The sequence below is a fragment of the Anser brachyrhynchus genome (genome assembly GCF_964034855.1).
Source record: "Anser brachyrhynchus genome assembly, chromosome: 21".
In the NCBI taxonomy this organism is placed as follows: domain Eukaryota; kingdom Metazoa; phylum Chordata; class Aves; order Anseriformes; family Anatidae; genus Anser; species Anser brachyrhynchus.
The window spans coordinates 7,837,148-7,858,562 of NC_137714.1; the positions used below are offsets into that span (position 1 = coordinate 7,837,148).

General features: G+C 46.3%; 1 protein-coding gene across 1 annotated transcript in view; it reads left to right on the forward strand.

Moving 5' to 3' along the window:
- The window catches only part of LOC308181331 (actin-1-like), a gene marked incomplete at its 3' end in the record, with an annotated part of 131,929 nt that overhangs the window by 1,095 nt on the left and 109,419 nt on the right, over positions 1-21,415 (forward strand). The window lies entirely within an intron of this gene.

Genomic DNA, 21,415 nt, shown 5'->3' on the forward strand with positions numbered 1-21,415 from the left:
CAGGATGTTTTTAAGTGCGTTTAAACTGACGGCAAGCCTTTAAGCCAGGGCCAGCTCTGAAGTTCAGCCTTTTTCTTACATCCTTGTTATTTCTCATTCAAATGAGAGTGAAAAAAATCCTCTGTGATTAATAGAGATTTTTTGACATTTTATTAAGAGTTTGCCTGTTACTTTGATTTGATTACTTTCACTTTAATTACCCTAATTAGCCGTCGAGATATAATTTAGCATTGCTGTCACATCAGGCCACAGGTGATATTGCCAAGAAAGACTTGAGGGTATAAAAAGAAACGGTTCTGAAATAGAAATCACATTAAAAGGAGCTGCGTTGATCAAACGCGTGTGCCTCTTTGCCCCTCCACTGAGGTTCAAGCACGGCTTGTGGGAATAGAAACAAGACCGGTGCCTTCAATGGATCGTGGCCCAGGCTGCAAAAATCATTACCCATAATTTGACTTTGCTGCATGACTGAGTGGTGTGCAAGTTGCTTCCAGCCACGTTTTGCCTTGTAGATGTGAAGAATATGGAGGATGCTAGTATCCTCCATTCATCATTTCTAGCATAAAGATTCCCAGTTTAGTTAAAGATCCAGTGTGTTCACTGCATGGGTGTTGTGAGAGATGCTGCTGTGATCTCGATGTACAAGGCTGGCCAGAAAGGTAGCAGTAACTTGAAGAGATGGTTTTATTTGCTGAAGGTCAAATACCAAGTGTTATGAATGCAGCCGATTTTATGTTATGCATCAAACTTAAGCTCAGGTTCCTAACTGCAGTACTCAAAGGAGTAAGGGCAACAGCATCTACAAGAACTCAAAGATGATGGGAGAAGAGGGTATTTTTCTCATGGAAAGCACTGTGGTCCGGTATGATATGTGAGGTGTATGAGTAGAGGCTGGTGTGAAAACTCCTCAGTACAAGTGGCAGAACCAGCAATGCAACAGCTCCCAATCCTGGCTCCTAATGTTTTTCCCAAGTCACCGGACAATTTTCTGCTTGTCCTGTGGGGCAGATATGGCAAGCTCTGTTTCTAAGATCATTAAAAAAAAGCGAGAAAAGGAAAAAACAAGTATGGAGATGTTTATCTAAACATTCATTAAATATTAAGTATGCCACACGTTCATTAAATATTAAGTATAATACAATAGCTCCTCATAATGTCTTGACTAGTGATTAATTTTTAAAGGGAGGCGAGTGGGAAGCGAGTAAAGACACCACAACAAGTGGCTTTGTAAAGCAGGAGATGCAGTAACCCTTTTCAAGGAGATGTCTGAGAAATCTTGCACTTACTTTTTTTTTTTACAGTTCTCAGTGCCTGCAGCATGTGTAACGGGTTCCTCCCCTATGGGCTTTTACGTGCTAGACGTAGCTTGGTCTGAAAGTGAGAGACCAGAAATGCTTGCACTTGGTACCTGAGATTGGGCTTAGAAAATGAACTTTCTTTGATAGGATTGTAATGGGTTGGGGCACTAGCAACATAAAAAAAGGTATTTGATTTACTTGACTAATGTTCTTCATGCTAGGCTGTACGTTGTTTGGAGAGCAAACCCCAAATTCCGTTCTCATTTAGCCTGGTGTAAGCATAGGGTAGGGAATGAAGATGGCTTGTACTAAATTATACAGGCTGGGCGACTGAATGCCCACAGCACTGAAGTCAAGAAGCTCTCTGCTGATGTACTAAGCTGTTAAGCCACACGATGAAATTTCATCCCTGTACGTATTTAGTTCCACACCCACAGTCTGCCAGGAGCATTAGGCTGCTGGTAACTCTGTTGTCAAACAGAGTCAGGATATTCTTCTCTCGTGAAGGAAATCTGCACCCCGGCATTGTATCCCCATGACTGCAGCTGCTGCTATTCCTTTGAGTTAGACCAGCAGATTCCAAACGCAGACCTCTAAGCTTTGCTATTGACAGAGCTGCTTCCTAACGTTGTCTGGAAGAAAAATGTACACAAAACCTCTCTTTTCAGGTTGTTCAAATTCTCAGTTAGCCTTATATATGTTTCTGTTTATATGATATGATAGCCTGCTGTTCGGTCAAATCTTTCTGAACCCCAGGTAATCACAGAAGTATAACATATTCTAGGAAAACTGTAAGGTGATTAAATCGGTGATTGCGAAGAGCTCTGAAAAGTGTGAGTGAAAGGTGGCATGGGTCAGAGAAGTTGTAGTCTTGTTTTATAGTCCAACCCCATTACTCTGGATCTGGATGAATTTTTGTAAAATTTACCCATTTATTCAAGCTTATTAGTAAGGTCTTGAAGAAGTGACTATCCTAAATCTTCTCTTGGCTTTGCTATATATATATATATACACGCACACACACACACACGTACATATATATATATATATATAAAAGATATCCTAGAATTGTCTGTGATTGCAAACTTTTATATGCTCAGAAAGCAGCATGCTGTCTTTTATGCACTGGGCTATTTTCATCCGTTTACCCCAACGAGAATGACAATGCGAAGGATTGCAGGGCTCCCTGATGAACGGCAGGATTAAGATGCACTTGAGCAAGATTACAAGAAAAGTAGTTGTTGCTCTACTAGAGAAAAACAAAAGGATTATTTCTGTATTCCAGAGATTAAAGCAGGAAACCCCCAAAGGTCACCACGCACATACTTTGCTCTCGGTTATTGTCTCTGATTTAACTGCGGGATTCGGCAGTGGAATCGCATGGATTAATCAATTCTGGAAGCCCTTGCTCTGGGGGTCCTGAAGCAGCCCTCTGTATGAGGGAGTAAGGCAGGTCTGTGTACCCTGCAGACAGATAGGTGTGCTTGGGACTGAACAGAGGTCCATGATGTGAATGAAATGTTTCAGAGGAGTAATGGCAACTTTGAAGTAACAGGGTTTCTTGTTTGCTGAAGCCACACGTGGGTCTTGAATGCCTGGGAAGGGCTCGTCCTTCTGCACGGCTCCTGTTTTCCTCGTCTACTCTGCTACAGGTGTGATGTGCATGACCCTCAGCAGGAATTACCTTCAATAAGCCTGTGTTAATTGGATAGCAGTTGGCATAACCAAAGAGGACAAGCCTCTTGCATTGTCTGAGATTTGGGCATGATTTTTTCAAGGAGCTCAGCACCTCTGTGTCCAGTGAGGAAGCCATCAGAATAAGCTGGAGTGCACTGGAAGAGTCCTAAATGTGGCAAGCAAGTAGCAAGTCCTTCCAGTAGCGTGTCCTTCCTAATGGCCATTATCAAATCTTGTTTCTGCGGTGTGCTGTTTACAGTGTTTATTTAGGATACAAGCTTTTGAGGCTAGAGATACTGCCTGCTACGTTGAGTATGATGGGCTGAATCTCTTCAGAGATCTGCCAGCACTGATAAAACATGAGGAATAACAAACAGTGAGGGATAAAAAAGGATGCTGTTACAGCATCTTGGTAGATATGCTGCCAACTCAAATTAAACAGGCGGTGCTAACCAGCCCACTTTATTTCTCCTTTGTTAGTGTTGAAATGTACTGCTTTTATTTCCCCTTGTTCCTCCCCTGCTTTACAGAGAAACGGGGATCAGAGCGCATTGTTAAGGGATAACTTATTTGGCTGCGCCAAGTTTCCAAATCATATTGGTTGGAACTAAGTTTATCAACCAGGCATGGAAACATTAATCACCCAGAAAAATAACACACAGTGAAATGACTTTTCAAAATGTCGTTGGTATAATTATCATCTTGGCCATTACATTAAATGCCACAATTTATAACTGTTATGTTTAAGTATGCAAACAGTAATTAACTTGGTAATGAACTGAGGACCCCTGTGCCTCTCTTCCCTCAGCTAATTTGCATGTTAATTATCATTAGCAACCAGGGAAACAAGTTATAAACAGCTTAATTAGCAGCTTAATCATTTTTACAAGAAAACGCGCTGCACTTTGATACATGAGCAAGAGTTAGATTAATGAAGTCAGATGAGCGTGTTTTTTCGGTGCTGTTCCCTGCTGCAGCCTTGCACTTGTGCTCAGGCCCACGGATGTGTGCACGCTCGTGTTTCGGGGCTCTGTGCCTCGTTTTTACAACTAGGCAGTGTTTCCACAGCAGGCTCTATCAGTGTTTTAGGAGGAATTGCTTTCCTCTTCCATGCCTGGATGCATGTAGTTGGGTTAAATGGGCGCTACAATAGCTAGTACTCCAGCTCAACCAGGACGCTGTGAGGCTAGCTCTCGTCGCAGTCCTCACTCAGCCCTGTTGTTTCCAGGCCCTTTTTGCTACGATTTGACCCATTCCGCTTGTTTTCACTGCAGTGGGTGCCTGGCCACGCAGTGCTGTCCTGTTGTCTGTGCTGCAGCCCCCGGTGTGCGTGGTTGGGAGCAAGCTCTGGGCTTGGTGCTGGGGAGCCCTGTAGGGCTTTTGTGCTTGGGGCTCACAGCTGAGGGCTGAGCTTGGCTTCCTCACCAGCACTGTGAATGCCTTCAGCAGTTCTGAATTTATAGAAAAAATTATTTGCTGGTTTCCTCTTTTTTTTTTTTTAACTAACATTCAGAAGTAAAATGGAGAGCTGGAGGTGCGTCTTGTTGCTACAGAGGAGATAATGATGAAAGAGATGAAAACTTTATTAGGGAGGAGAAATGCTAGTGACGGTTTATGGCTGGTGCTGCCCACTATGTCTGACAGCAGCCGTGTGCTGTAAACAGGCACTGATCTGTGTGAAGTTTGGGTTTCTGTGCGTGTACTGAAATCCTTGATGGGTAAAATACCCAGATGAGGCTCCCTCTGTTGCTTATACAATGGATAAAATGTCTTTCTGGGAATTACTCCACATCAGATTGCGAAGAACACTTCTCATTCGATCAAGAATCAATCACCTGATAAAAGGCAACAAAAATCTTCTCATGACATGAGAAGATGTTGTCTGAGGAGGCTGTAGAATGGCTGTCAGCAGAGATCTTGGGAACGGGTTACAAAAACACCTGCAAGGGATGGCTTGGGTACTGATCCTGCTACAGGGTGGCGGGTAGACCTGAGGTCCGAAGCCAGGCAGGTTTATCTCCAGGGATTATCTCCATCATAAAGAAGATGTTGCATAAAGAAATAGCAGCTTGTACAAAATTAAAGGGCGTTACAACATTGATGCTGCTCGTTATTGGCAGTGCAGTTCCCATCCTTGTGCTATGACAAGCCGGTACCAGCAGAGGATGCCAGCACACCGTTTGTAAGGGTAACAACTGTCAGCCAGAAACCTTGAATTTCTTAGTTTTTTAGTTGCTGGGCTAGCACAAAAGGAGGAAGCTGCTACCTTGTGAGGCTCCGAAGTTCAGCTTGCAGAGTTTTCCCCGGGCAGCTGGCTGCAAAATCCTGCACAGACGGAGGGAAGGAGTTAGTGGTGGGGACTTCGGGCGGTTAGCAGCTTGCTGCTAGAGGTGCTCTGCATAGGTCTGGGCTTACCTGAGAAGGGGGAGGCTTGTTGAAGCGTTCACCAATTACCTAATAGCTTAATAGGCTGTTCTCAGGTACCTTGGGAAGCGCTGTCCCGTACTTCACAAATGCGCACACACAAGACAACCGTCCGGGTACTATCACAGCAGAAGGGTACAGCGGGGAGACATCAATTCTTGTAGGCTCATCTCTGTAAATTTATCAAAGAACAGACAGTAAATGCTGAAAGGGGAATAAATCATTGCACGAGCCCAGGAGTGGCAAGCCAGCCCTGTGGCCCAGCACAGCTCGGGCAGTGGCCCAGTCCGGGAAGCACAGCTGACTTACACCAGCTGAGGATCCAGCCCGTTTTCTCTCTTCTGCCACTGGCCCCCATCATTTCCTCACGAGGGGCACTGCCCTGCGGAATGGCAACCAGTAAAGAGAGCTTCCTGTGCTATGTTCCATAAATTCTTTATCAGCTCGTGTAATCAGATAGCATAGCTGGATGTTGACTTTGTTACGGTACCTGGAGCAAATCTCTATATGTTAATTTAAAGCCATAAAACTACAGCTTAGGGTTTCAGCATCCTAATTGAAACTTCCTCTTCTTGGAGGCATTCATGCTACAGCAGAATAATAATCATCATAAAAAAGCAAGATGCAGATAAAATGAAAGTGCATTGTTTCAAGTAACCCATAAATGCCAGGAAAGCTCTGACACCTGATGCCGAGCGTGCCGCGGCGTTGAAGGATCTCCACTGGACTTTCTGCTCTCCTTTACCAGCAGTCTAGTAGAAGCTCCACACTGTCGTTGTGGGGTACTTAGGAGCAGAGATAAAATGGATGGAATCGGTAGAAGAATCTCATTGATTTTTTCCTGGGAGAAACCAGCCCTTAGGTGGGTCTGAACGCCAGGGTCCTGTCTCCAAAAGCCCTTCGGTGCACAGGCAGGAGCACGGGAGCTTGTGCTGAGAAGTGCTGCAGGAAGGATAAGATGGCACCAGGCTGCTGGCTAGGCTGTGCACCAAATGCTGTCACAGATCAAAGGGAAAACTAAATTATAGATTGATACGTGCTTTAGTTTATAAGTTATTAAGCACCAGGTAACAGGTTAGATTAATATTGTGCCTGGAGGTTTCTTTTTTCCCCTTCATTCCCTTTTTTTCTTCTTTTCTTCTTTTCTCTTTTTTTTTTTTGAATTGGAGAAAACAAAATATTTTTCTAATTAAGTAAATCTACAGTGCTTGCTAATGGGGCCCGTCTGTGTGCTTGTCACAGGGCACAGGGAGAACTGGAATAATGATTTTATTTTTTCATTAAATAGAATTATAGGCAGTTACTCAAAGCAACTGTGAGTCTAATTGAAAGAAAACCATTTCTTCTTAATTTACTTTCACGGTTCTGGATGATAAAAGAGTGTGTTCGCTGGAAAATTAAATAAAAAACACAACATGAGGAAGCTTGGAATAATGTTGCTCAGGCACAGGTGGGCAGGGAGAGCCCCGTGGTGTTCCTGGCGGTGACCGGCGAGCTCGGAGCCGCCTCGCACCCCCTGCGCTTCTCCTCTCTGAGCCCTTCCCAAGCTCTGCTCCCTCTCAACTGGGGTACAAAGGGATGCCCTGAGGCCTGTCATCCACACCGTAACTGCTTCAAGGTGCCTCCTGCAGGGCTGTGCTCTTCCTCCCCGTCCCTCTCCGAGCACGGATCCAAACTTCAGCGCCAAACCGCGGCACTGTGCATGGGTATGGGAGAAGCACGGCACGAAATACAGCTTGGGGGTGCATGCAGGGCTCCCCAGGGATTGCTCTTGATGCGGTGGGGGAGATGAAGCGTGCCCGAGGGCATGCACATGGAAAGAGGGCACGGAGCTACCATCTGAGCAGGGCCTGGGGCTCTGGATTGTCCTCCACAGGTGTGCTGCTCCGGCCCCTCCTGGCCGCCCTTCTCTTCTCCTGCTAGGGCTGTGCTGGGCAGCTGAGGTTTGCCCTGATTTTTTTCAGGCCCCAGCAATCTTTAGGTCCCGCACAGGCGTGTGAGGGGTTAAGAAAATGGGAACTGATTAATTCCGTGGCGAGGGTCCTTATCTGGCCCTGGTGCTGCCTCTGAACGGACACATCTGGTAGGGTCACAGCGTCGAGGACTGGCTGCAGCACCGAGGCAAGGGTCTGTTTCCACTAACCATTTCTGCTACTTCTTACACTAAGTACTTCCTAAAAAAGGCACGGGATAATGTTTCACTGTGGCTGCCATTAGATTTACGGGGATACCATTTGCTCCGACTCTTGGATTCACTCAGCCCAGGACAAGATTAAAACCAACCCCTCAATTTCCTTTTTTTCTTTAGGAAATTAATTGTGGCTTTTCTGCTAATGAAAGTCCAGAGATACGAGCTTATTCAGGCTCTCTGCTGGCTCTGTGCTTGCTTGATATATCTTCAAGGCGCACCTGAAGGAAACAAGAGGCTCAGGCAGCGAGGCTGCTATTGGCAGCAGACACTAAGTCTTTACCCTAAAATCCACGTCATCCCAGTTTCGCCTCCATTTCTCCGTGTTGCGTAATAGAAACCGAAGGAGTCATTTCAAAAGAACTTTGGAAGCTTCTCTTCTCCTTAGAGTGAAATCCTTCCGAGAAATGCTTTTGGAACCAGCTGGGTTTAAAGGAGCTTCTTGCAAACAGCTCAGCTGCCGGTGATGCTCGAGGGAAGAAGTTTCCTGTAGCCCCCCGATGAGCTGCGGTGGGGCGGGACAGGGCAGCCGGGCAGGGTGGCTGGGAGCACTGGGACAAGATACCTGTATTTTCTCATCAGTGGACTCACTTGAGAATTTTCTGACAAGAAGGGTTTTCACTGGAAAATGCCGGTTCAGCCAAAATTAGTTTTCTTCCATCTCATTCCCGGCAAACACTAGCTTCTTTGTTCCTCCTGCTGCTGGAGAACCTGGGCCTCTGGGATCGGTGGTCCCAGCGCTGTCCCAGCTCGGCCCTATCAGCTCCTCCCTCCGGAAAATAGGAAGCCTTCCAGGCCGGCTGGAGAGCTGGAGACACCACGAAAATCCCCGTGGAGGCCGGCGAGCTGTGACTCCGGGATTCAGCTGAACCCTGGCTCGTGTTGGGTTTGCAAAGGATGTGCCAAAGGAAGGTTGTTGAGGTTTTCTGTTTGTTTTTCATCGGTATCTGCGCTGATGGGCTCAGTTAAAGAGAATCCCTGGTCAATGGATGCTCTTCTTTACTGACAGCTAATGCACTGGGAGGGCTGGCCAGGCCCTTTAGGTTAGTTTTAGGTCTGGAAACGTTCTCCAGCTCCATTTGGTCGAGTGAATAAAAGCAAAGGGAAAATGTTGCTGAATCTCCTGTTCTCACTAATGGGGAGCCTTCCCCCCTGCCGAACATCCTGCCCAAGGGCTCTGACAAGTAAACAGCATCCTGTGAGCTACCTGATAAATGCTGCTTTCAAAATAAAGATTTTTTCCAAACTCTTTAATACCTTCCTAATCTGAAGTACAATTTTTCTCCTGTATAATCACTATATTAAAATTTAATGCCAAGTATTAATACAGCATATTTAATGGCAACCTGCATATTATTCTGAGCATAGCTGCCTTGCAAAAGAGCTCTGTGAGCTCGAGCAGGAGAGTATTTAACCCTTCCCAGGCACTCGGTGGGTAGCAAAGGCACCTGGAGTCTGCTGCTACCACACAGAGCAAAGCTCGGCGCTGGGAAGCGTGCTGGCAGGTTGCAGGCAGCGAACACATCCTCCTCATTTGTCTGCTGGGTAACTTCTGCTTAAAAAAATGTTTATTCTGAGTCCGTTCTAGCAGGGAAAGTTGGACTGGAAAGGTGAAGGAGAACCCATTATGAAGGGAAGGCTGTTACTTAGGGGTGTGTGTTTAAATAGCAGGGTGTAGGAGGAATGAGGGAAGGAAGCTAGACCCTTCTGAACAAGAGAGCTGGAGAAGCAGGAAAGGAAGCTTGAGCTTGTTTTCTCAACCCTTCTCCTTGTGTGCCACATCTTCCCGGGCTCTTCAGCGAGCAGAGGCTGCGGGTCTTGGGCTCTGTGCTTGCTGGGGATGCTGCAGCCCCTGCACAAAAAGCTCCTGTGCTCAGCTCTGTTCAACACCAGGACCAAGGTACCTCCTTCTTATCCCAAGCCCGTGGGGCAGGAGTTGACCCATCAAGTTTCACTGGTGTGTCTAGGAAATCTGGATACCTGGCTTCTGGAGTCTGATATTTTGTAGTATTGGAGCATCACACACAGTATAATTACCAGGCAAGAAGCCTTGAAAAGTGGGTGTGCCACAGCGCGATCAGGTTGGCTTCTAAATGCAAGCTTCTTGTTGGAAGTTATGGTTGTACATTTTGGCTTTGAAAGGCGTGCATCTTTTGGTGTTCTAGCTTTCCTCCACAACATGGGAGGACAGCGGCACGTAAACACGGACGTGCAAAAGCAGCAGCTCAGTGCAAAACGCTGAAACTCCTGACAAAATCTGTGTGGTTGACAAAGCCGTAAAACCTCAGGTCCGCTTAGAGGAAAGAACAGAGGAAACAAGTATTCCTGAGCAGCTCTGGTTCTGCTGGTGCCCCGGCCCTTTTGCTCGATGGCTTTATGTGAGAGCGGCCTGAGGAGGCGAAAGCAGCAGGAGCTGCTCCTTTTACAATGTTTTCTTAAATAGAATCACCGAGTAAAATATTCTCACCTGGAAAGAAGTCTGTGCTGAGGTGGAGGGAGGGGGAAGAAATTAGAAAAAGAAAATAAAGAAATAGGCAGTGGGTGGCAAAAGGGAGAGAGGTACACAGTGGTGAGTGTGAAGGATGACTTGGAAAGTAGAGGGATGCTATTGAGGAACAGCACTAGGAAGGAAAAGGGGGGCTGAGGGGAAAAGCAGGAGACATGGTAAGTTAAGTAAATTCACATTTATTTCTGCAAGAATTTGCTTCAAACGCTCTTCCTGCCCTCGCTGAACATTTGCTGTTTGGACGCTCTCCACTCCGGGGAGGAACAAAACGGCTCTGTTAGAGCACCAGCGGCGGAGGTGAATGCCAGGTCAGCGGCAGGCGGCTGTGCTGGGGTCTGCCTTGCTCCACCTGGGGCACCGCCGCGCACGGGGCTGAGCTGGGGCCGAAGCCCCCCCAAACCTCCCCTGGGTCCACCCCGTGCCCACGGTCTGGTGCTGGAAGCCAAACTCCGCTGCGAATTATTAGTCATCTCCCCCAAACTCCTTGGCTTTTAGGGTAGCAGGCTGTGATCCCTGGGGGGCGGTGGTCGGGGTAAGGTTTATTAGCATCGTCTTGACAGTGTTTAAATGCGTAATGGACAAGCTAGACCATACAGCTGTAACTCTATCCTGCACTGCCAGTCAGATGTGTTCGGCAAGAGATGGTCCCTGTTTAAATTAGGGCCTTGAATATCAGTACAAATGAAAGGGTTTTCATCACCGAGGAGGACAGAATTATTTTTACCCTTAGCTAACCTCGCTGCTGCCTGCGCACCAGATAGCAGATACGTTCCAGCTTATTGGGACTACAACCAACCTATTGTTTCGGGCCAGCGTGAGCCGAAGGGAACAATTGGAGACATTGTCGAGGATCTGTTGCTGAAGGTTTTTAAATGCATGTTATGCTGTGAAGGCGTAGGGCATCCGCAGTGCGACTGTCTGGAGACGTTGCCGTACGGTCTCGGGGAGTCTCCTGTCCGCACAAATCACGCTTCTAATGAGGACGTCCCATTTCCTAGGCAGTCCGACATGACTTCAGCTTTCATTGCTGTAAGTTTAGGGGCTCCTCCAGTTTACCGATCTCATCCTAATCTGTTATTTCTTATATTGTCCAGTCGTGGTCGTGCTGCCTTGCAGTTGCTGTTCGCACCTCCCGTAGGCGAGGGATGTTAGCGCAGGACAGCTGTCCGGGCAGGAACTGCCCTTGTAATTAGAACCGGCGTGCTTCTGCTGGGCCAGCCTAGTTCAGCCCTCATTTATAAGTGTGAGGTCTTCCTTGCTTTCAAGGTATGGTGCATAATGGTATTCGAGGGAAGAGCTGATTCACGTCCCCTGTCCATTAAAACATCTCATTTCATTGAAATGCACCATTTAGTCCTTCATGCACGAGATCTCTCGCTTTAAAGAGAGTTTAGAAGTTAAATTTGAAATTCCCTGCAGAATTTGTTTGGCTTCTGCACCCACAGAGAAGGGCTCTTGCAGCTGAACACTGAATTGCTTTTGGAGCATACCTTGCTTCTTGCTTTCAGGGAATACCTTCCCTGCCACGTGAGCTAGAAGGGGACGTTTTGTGTAGACCAGCGTGGCTGGCTGATGGTCTGACAATTGAGCAAACCTAATATTTCATCCAGTGCAAGTCTCAGCGCCTGTAACAGGCTGTTCAACACGCTCCTTCCACGAGGTAACTTTCCTTTTGGATGTAGGATTTGCTGGCTCTTCAAACGAGACACTGCTACCCTGTATGCTACCCTGTATCTCTGGCATTTACAGTAATGCTGCAGTTATGACAGTTTGCTAGCAGAGTTCAGTCATGTTCTGCCATGAGAGCATTAGAAACAAGGACAAGATTTTAGAATATGACCAGTAATTTCTATTTTTATTATTTTGCAGCTGGGTTATCCAAGTTTCCCACTGACAATCAGGGTTCCGTAGCCAGCATGCTCTGAATCTCCGTAAGGAAACTGGTCCAGGTATCAGAACTCGGTGCCTGACTTTCATTGATCAGTTACTGAAGGTGGAGGGTGGAAGAGGCTGGAGCACGGGGTGCTGCTGCTCGTGCCGTTCATCTGCTCCCTCTGCAGAGTTGCTGCTGAGCCCCGAAGCCCTGATAAGTAGCAGCCAGTCGAGGACAGAACGCAGCTTACAGCTGGATGACATTTTACACACGTTTAGAGTGTCTCACAAGATGTTCTCCAATTAGTCATCATCACTCACAATATGTTTTACATATTACCACACAGTTTACAGTCAGTCAGACTAATACAATTGCCGTGCAGCTGCTCACAGCAAGACACAAAGGTTATGGCACTGTGTACATAAGCAAGCTGTGAAAGTTACAGCCATCCAGCTCCTTTACCCTCTCGTGCTTTTAAAAGCCAACAGAAGCAGAAACAAATAGCGAGTGCGCCTCTCATTTCAGCCCTGGAAAAACATTTGAAAGCATGGAGTGAAAGGAGGGATTTTGTTTTTATAATTTGATTCCCATTGCTGCAGCTGCAGCCAAAACCTTTGGATTTTGGAAAAAGTTCAGAAAGTGCTGCTTTTTGGAAGAGGCGGTGTTTATTGGAAAATTACATCTTGCCCAGTAAAAGCTGACAGTATAAGTACTCTAGTCTATTAAAAGCTACAGAAGACACCGTTAAGAGTTTATTTAATGATTGCTACAGATGGGCTTTGGGAACTTGGAGCCTGGCATTGGTGTATGGGCTCTGAGGTTCAGTTCTGAGAACACAGAAACCATCCTTGTCGTATTGGTGACCCCTCTCATCCTCCTACATGGTTACACCAGAGCTGGCTGCCGCAACTGGACTCTGCCCAGTAATTTGGCACGTTTTCCTACAGAAAAAGCATCAGAGGTCAGCACGGCAGCTGAGGGAGAAGAGCTGAGGCGCTGCGACCAAGAGCCTGCGGCTGGCAGACTCGGGATCCTAGCCCGAAAGCAGGCTCTGGCTCAGACCTGGGTTTGACCCTGTGAAGTTTCCTGGAACTCTTTGGATTACGGAACAAAAATACCTTGTGGAAAGAGAGGAGCCACCGCCTCAGAAATGTTAGGCCTGATCTAAACGCCATTAAAACATAACAAGTGCCACGGCCATTGGCAGACTTTGAGCTGAGCCCTTAAAACATAAGCCACGCTTGCCTCTAAGAGGGCTCAGTGTGGGGAGAGGAAGCAAACGTCGCCACCTGAGTACCAGGAAACACAGGAATCCATTTCTTAGAGCCTGGGAAAGGGAAAGGCCTTCCCCTTAGCTTGGGGAAGCCTCCTATTCCTTTTCTGCCAGCTGTCCAGTCTCAGCCTGCAGATGATGAGAAAACCTAGGTACATCAGATTGGGTCGGGTGGCTTCTGTCTCTGTGTTATTGGATGCCAATCTTAGCTGTTAGCCTGTACAATGAGGGGTTGGTGGGGCACTGCTCTGCTTTGTTGGCTCCTCTGCTCATCTCCCTGGAATCTGGGGGCTTTCCTGTAGTCCTTTTAGGAAGCAGCAATAATATATTTCACGTGTTTGTCGCATTTTTTTCTAGGAAATACTGTTATGACTTTGGAGCTGTTTTGGTAGGTATATGCACACATTGCACTTTCATTGAAGAAAAGAGGATGAAATAGTGGCCTTGGTCTTTATGACTTTTACTACAGAAAGAGATGAGCACTGTGAGGTCCTCACATCTTGCGGGACAGCTGTAGTCACAAGCACATCTTTTCCTCCTCTGGGGCTGTGTAGCGATGGCAGTGCAGAAGGGTGAGTGCAATGCAAACATCCCTGCATCATCTTGCGTCCTGCAAAGATCTTGCATCAGCCTCAATTCTGTCCAAAAACATCCAAGTCTTCAGCCAAGTGGACGCCTCTTCAGCAAGTCCAGGCCAGCCCTGCTGATTTCCTCTTTAAATTCCATCTGCTTCAGTGGTGCCCACTGTCCTGGGGCTGTGTGTGCTGACCATTAGCACTAAATTCTTGTGCCACAGGAGTGGCAGTGTTTGGGAACTCAACATTTTGCTTTGGGGCTGGGGTCTGGAGGCTGGATGAGATTCCAATGACCCCTGCAGGTTCTGCTCCTTGCCTCTGTGACTGACCTGGTGTGATCTACAGCTGTCTGAAGGCATACTGTCCTATGAATCCTCTCTTCTTGTTTGCTTCGCTGGCTCCTGTGACCCGGATTGAGTGGTGACTTCAGTGCTGTTGCAAGGAGCTGCCTCTCCCCGAGCATCAGCTGCTCCTTTGCCATAGCCAGCAGCGCGCGCGTGTTATAAAGATGCCGATGTCACAGCCGTTTAGAGCGAATTCAGTGTAATTCAGTTTTACAAGAAGTGCTAGGCTAAATCCAAATCAACATTGCTTTCAGCAAAATACAGTTATAATTCTTTTGGCCTGCTAACAACGTGTGTGTTGCCATATTTGTCTTTCGGAAGCAAAATAAAATATGACATTTACTGACAGCCTGCTTCAAACGTGGAAAGGCATGATCTCTCTTACGTGTCGAGGCTCTGGAGGAAATCCATTATTGCTCCTGTTTCCACGGGTAGAGCTGCCACCAGAACGGAGCCGCTGCAGAGGGGGAACTCGTGTAAGAGGAGGGGCTGTAGTCTCTTGCAAATAGACGACCTGCTCTGCTGGGCTGTGTTTCTTTCAGGAGCAATGTTTTCAGCATTTAGTTCATGTGATGGAGCCAATTTTGAAACTCAGCTTTGAGGATTTCTGGTAGCTGGCACTGAAGTCGAGCAGAGTGCTAGTGCTCGGCTCAAAGTTGATGCAGGGGCAGAAAGGCTGTGGATTTTTGTCCTTATGTGCTGGGCGCAGGCTACTTTATGAACCTGGAAAGTGTCAATGGCAGCTGTAATTCTGATTTTTAGAATTTTACAACTGAAAACAGGAGGGAACAGTGTGAGTTCAATGCCATGAAGAATGCCGTGTGACTCCTAGGACATCCTCAGGAGCATCCCCCAGATCCCAAGTATTCACTGCTCACATAGCACTCCTGTTACTGTTTGTAACAGTTCCTTCTGCTCTTGGCAATGTCTCTAGGGTCTTGTTTAGTCATCCCTTAGAGGGGTTCATCCTCCCCTGAAAACAGCCTTGTTAGCCTGCAATTTTAGATACTGTCTTGTGGATCTATTTCCCTCCCCATTTTTAAGCCTGGAGAGAAAAAAAAGCTGTGCATGTGCACATAGCTATGTTTTCTGCACCTCTTCCCTTGGTGATATTCACCTGGCATACGTACCTCCTTGGATTCCAGACCTCCTGTCCCTTCTGCACATGTGCTCGGAGGCAGGCACCCTCCTTTGCTCGCCCCACTTCGGCTCTGCAGTATTTGGGAAAGCTCACAGCTAAGACAATGTTGGCTGCTCTCCTAGCGTTATTCCGTGCCTCTTCAAATCTTGTTATGTTACTTTGGTGATAAATAGTCATAATAAATTCTTTAATAGTGTGAAGATAGGTCATTACTCATCATCGCCAGGCTGTGAAAAGATCATAAATCTGGAATAAAAGCCATTCATTTGGTTGGAGAATCCAAAGCTTCACTGTTTAGAAGGATTCATTTCCACCATCCCCCTCAGTTAATCATTCTCCAAGTCCTCATAAATATCACAGGCAAAGGAAAAGAATGACCTATTCTTGCCGTGCCATAAAATGTACGATGTTATGCTATGAGTTTTTACTTCTCAGCTCACATGTGAAAAATTCAGCAGCAGACCAGAGGTTGCAATGTGAAGTTTCTTGCTGACTCTGCTTGCTAGGCCAAAGAGGGAGGTGGGCAGAAATGGATTCAAAGACAATATAGTTTCCCAGAAGAAAAAGAAAAGAGACAGAAAAAGGATCCCGTGCGTACATACTTATGTGTTGATGTATTTTCTCTTGCTATTTTATAAAATCCGTATCAGTTGTACAAATTTTAAAATTACTGGGCCGGACTCCTCTGCCCCAGAGCCTCTAGACTGAAACCAGGCTGGATTGCTTCATAATTCTGTAAGCTTCTCTTTCTGGACTTTGTGGGGGAGGAAGAGGACATTTTCAGGCTTGCTCTCAAGTATAGAAGGCAGAAACAGATTTTTGCTAATTAAGCATAAGATTTTCAGGAATTTATGCAAAGTGTCTTATGAAAGACACTGAACTAATGACAAATGAGTCATGAAGATTTCCATACTGGAAGAACAACAAAACAAAATAAAAACCACTGGGCGAAAGCACATATTGTATCGCCATCACGAAGAAAGATTAGGAGCACTTAAAGCCAAAGTGTGAGCAGGCTTCACGCAAGAGTAACTGAAATAGCTGTAGTGCCTACTCCGTGGCTGAGCCCTTGAGGATCTGAGCAGGAGGCTGCTACAGGTGGGACCGCTGCTAACTAGACCACAGTTCACGAGTTAGTGTTGGCCAAGAATTCGTTATCCAGATGTACAAGTTATTTCATCTCAAAAATGCCAGTTTTCCTTGCGGGAAAGGTTTCTGACAAATTCTTAACTTGGATTGTGCTTTGGAAAAATGCTTTGAGTTTGTCAAAATATGCTACTTTGATATTTTAAAAAAAGAATTTGTCATTTTTCTGGTTTAAATGACTTTCTGCTTTGCAACTTGAGTGAACCGAATTAAATATACTTGTGTTGCAAATCAAATGTTTGAGTACAAAATGTTTTGAAATGATAGAAAAGATCTTATGGTTGACAGAGCGGTAAGTTTTTTTTTTTTTTTTCAAGTGTTTACTCCAGGAATTTCTAAATTTCTAGTTTTTAGTGCGTTTAGTCTAAGACTTTTTTTTCTTGGGGAAAAAAAATAATTCTGCCTGTAGAGCTAAAATCCAGAGCTTTTACAGCATTCTCCCCTTCCTGGCCCACGTGAAATTCCCCATAATTTAGGTCCCCCGACTCAGATGGATGAGAACCACAGGGCTTCCCTGGGCTTCTGTAAGAAGCCCTTGTGTAGGGAGGCTCCAGACCTGGAGGCTGACTTGTCTCCAGGTGGGAAAGGAGCCTCTCCTTCTGCAAAGCGGGAGAGAATCCCAAGGGCTGTATGAGCTACACTAGCTAACGAAGCTGGGCACGCAAAGCTGTGATATAACTTCTCCTAGGTGAGATGTCATTTGTGTTTGCCACAACGTGATTGTGCCCTTCGCTTTTTTTCCTTTTTCTCCAAAGGGAAATATATATATATATATGTAAAAAATGATATAAGGAGATACTGCTGGTCTTTAGGCAACTGAATAACCCAGATGGTTGCGGTGCTGCGTAATTTAGTTAGAGAAAGGCCTGACTGAACTGCCATCCGCTCGGAATGGGAAATGGACAGGTCTGTGTTTCCAGATCTGGGTTATCCCTTGGTGACACCAAGATCTGCTCCAGCCTCTGGTTACTGACAGCTATTGGTGGTTTTGGTTGCTTGTAGGCTAAATGACAGAACTGATGATGATCGTTAAGAGCATGGCAGCTGCTCGAGGAGACCGCCTCTGTCTTCCCTTCGTTTGTGCACGCCACTGAATGCCCTGCGTCTGCAGGGCCGGTTCCGCGGAGGAGGCCCCTGCCCTTGTGCAGCCGCTGTCCCGCTGGGGAAGGGGGCGGACGAGGCTGGGGGGGCCTCACTGGGACGCGAGCCGCTGCTCGGAGAGGTCCCGAGGGCTGGGGATGGGACGGGACGGAGCGAGGCGGCTGTGGTGGTGCTGAGCAGCCTTTCCCAGGCTGCAGCAGAGGAGTTCAAATGAATGTATTCAGGGGAGCAACCACCGTGATTGATTTATGCGCTAGCTTTGAACCAGAAACTATATAAGCAAGCAATAAATCATGGCACTGGAGGAACACAGAAGCTATTGCCTGGGACTCGGCAAGTTATGAGAAGGAAGTAGGAAAAAAAAAAACCAGCAAAAAGGAAGAGAAAGAAAATTGTCTATTTTCAATAAATTGTTTGAGCTCCAGCATTAGCGGGCTGGGCTTTGCCTTGGGATTAGGAGCCAGCTTGGGAACCAGCGAGCGCTATCTCTGCCTTCACGTAACCTCATTAACTCCGTAATGTTAAACACATTCCCCAGCCGGGCTCCGTGGTCGTGTCTCCGGCCCGCTCCCTCCCAGGGCCGCGGCCCATCTCGAAGGCATCTCTGTGAAACCCTTGTAGTAAACGTTAGCGATCCCTTCTGAGCTGTTATTGTCTCTGCCTTCAGATAACTAAGCAGGTATACGCTTAAGTCCAAGATAAACACTTCCTTGGCCTCTCATTTATTGCAGATATAAACTCCCATAAAGCTCGCCACTGTGCTAGCTATCATGCCCTCTATCGCCTTTTTGCAAAATGTAATCCATAAAATGCTTTCATGGTAACCTTATACATCGGCAACCAGTGATAACATCTCTAGGCCCCCGTGACAGACAGGAACTCGCAAGCATGGAGTTAATAATGCAAACTTTCAAAAAATGAAACTGGCAGAAAGAGACGAGGAGGGGAATAAAAGGGGCCGGTGTGGCTGTAATTGGGACCATGTGAGCTTCCTTAGAGAGGGATTAAGGGAAAGAGACAGGCCTCGCCCGCGAAGATTAGTTTCAATTAGACGGGCTGGAGGCGAAAGTCAGGACTTGGTGAAAGATTAAAACAAGAAGGGAGAAAGTTTCCATTGCTTTTGCTCCAGGCCTACACAAGAGGGTTCAGTGAGATCATGCTAATTGAAGGCAAAGCTCGCATGGAAGTTAGGAAGAACTCGCATTAATTGATTCGATGCTGCGATTTTTTTCTTTATCCGCAGTGTTCTTTGGGGTTGTTCTTTTTTTTTTTCTGTCTTTTTTTTTTTTCTTCCCCCTTTTCAAAACATAAAGAGGGAAAAATCATCCACAACGCCCGCCGCGGTTGTGCGGAGCCATGCGGGCAAGCGGCGGGCCCTCACCTGGTGCCACCCCGGCACGGCCGCGCCGCGGTCCCCGCTCGGTTTAGCATCAAGCCCTAGAACCAAATTGGCGGTGTCACTGCTACTACCGTACAGCTGAGCTCCTCGTTGCACAAATTAAGGAGCCCGTTCCCTTGACAGATTTGTTTTTCCTGCAAGAAGGTGCAATTTAGAGCATTAATTAAACGTACTCTCTGGAATCTACTGTATGGGAATCACCCAGGCTCGCGTTTTCCAGCCCTGGGGTTGAGCAGAGATAACACGTGGTTTCCTTCTGGCTACCATAAAGAGGAGCTCTTCGGGAAATGGCAAATGAGGTACTGTCGTCCGTCCCTGACTGGGAGAATAAAGCACTGGTGTAACTGTGGTGCTGGCGAGGGAATTGCATTGCTTTTCTCCTCCTGCCTCCCTCCCTGGCTTCTAGTTTGAGTGAAAATGGAAATTGGGGAATCACAGAAATTAGAAGTGGAGAAGATGGGTCCGTGCCGTCACCCAGAGCAGAGCTCCTCTCAGTGGTGTAGTCCTCAGAGCTTTGTCTGCTTTGCAGCGGAGTGAGTGCTGAAATTACAATTACACCATTTCCTTTAAGAGGAAACTATTCCAAATATGAATAGGTTTCCATGTTAAGAATTCTCTCCTCTGCCCCCTTGATAATACAGAGAGCTATAGCAAAATGTATATCCAATCTTTCTATATTAGATCAATATTTTTATTCCATTAAACTTGTCTCTGAGGGGCGAGATACATCATCTTTCGCCAGATTTTTGTATCAGATTGTCACTCTGTGGATTTTTGTTTCATAAAGCTTTGGAATTACAATGCCTAGTCAATTATAGTTAAATGCATTTTCACAGCCGGCCAGAAAAACATTAGCACTAATCAAAAACATCACACCAACAGGGATTCCCAAAGAGGTTTTTTTGTTTTGTTTTGTTTTATAAAAATGTTCTCTCAGCTAGAAACATCAAAAGACAACCATGGACGTGATCGGCTAAAATATGAGAAAGAGAATTTGTGCTCTAGCTGCAGCGAGATCCGTCTCTCTTGCAGATGACAGCTGATGCAAAATTTTTGCATTTAAGCTAATATCAATACCCAGCAGGGGAGGTCACTCCTGACAGCTCCAGCGCTCTAATAATGGCTTGCAACCATCCTCTGTCTTTGGCTTCACATACACGCATTATTTCATTTCGGTTTCTTGCTTCCTGTTGCATTTTTCAAATTCACAATGAAATTAGATACCGGGGGCTAATTGCTCGCTACCTTTTCATTTTTCATGTTAGAAAATGGCAACACTCCCTTGTAGGATCTCTCTTGGCCACTAGATGACTCTGTGTGATGTTCTGGTCACCAGTGAACCCAAGGCACAGCGCTGGGGCTGCGTGGAAAGCTGTGTCTGCAGCGGTGACTTCTCTCACAGGTATCGCGTCCCTTGCTTAATACAAGATGTGGTTTCAGTACGTCCCACAAACCTGGGGATAAATGCCCTGATGCTCCAGATGGAGCTTGGAGCACCTTTGCTGTCCCCATGTGCAGCAGGACCTGCCGATGTCAGCTGGGCTTTTCCAGCTATCAGAGTGACACCGTGGACATTGAGATGAATACGGTCGCGTCTGGGGTCTGGGGGCTGCAGCTGACTGAACATGAAATCTTAAAAGTTCTCAGACTGGACTCGTTCAGGTGTGGAACTGCTGAGCAGAACGAATTGACCTCATCTGCTACCTCGGAATGGCACCTAGACACAAACATCGCTTTGTCATTACGATATTTCTTTTAAATGGAAACATTGACAACATTCCAGTTTTTCCCAGTTAAAACCTGGTATCCCTGATTTCCTCTCCCCACCTCCCTCTGCCCTTCAGGCTTTTTTATTTTTATTTTTTTTGACCTGGAGTTATTGCATGGAAGCCTGATAAATGGATGCTATGAATGAACGTTTTCCAAACATTGTAGGAACTATTAAGAAAGTGGTTTTCCTTCTTCCCCTTTTTCCTTCCCACACTCCTCCCTCTCCCACCCCACAACTAATAGCACACAAATAGCACTTCATGTAAGTTTGGCTACTCTCCACTATTCCAGGCAGACTTCAGGAAATCTCTTGATTTATAGTTGGGGCATCCAAAGGCAGCATGCTGCCTGCTTCCTTAAGGGGTGCCTATTGGTGACATTTAGTAAGTTTGAGGTGCAGTATTTCAAATAGGGAAAATCCATATTTTAGCCAGATAACTATATGTTTATACTTATAAATTGATTTAGTAATGAAATGAGCTCCTTTCATGGTCCTTGCTGGCTTTAGGGTCTTTGTTATGGTATACTCAGACTGTTCTTGAAATTTAGTTTACCAAAGCAGAGCCAAAATTTTCTATCCGTATTCCCATGAGCAGTCCGATTGAATTGAATAGGGCTATTCACATTAATAGGTAAAGCAGGATCTGGGACGCAGTTCAGAAAAGCCACTGAGCACGTACTTGAGGCCTGCTGTCCCTCG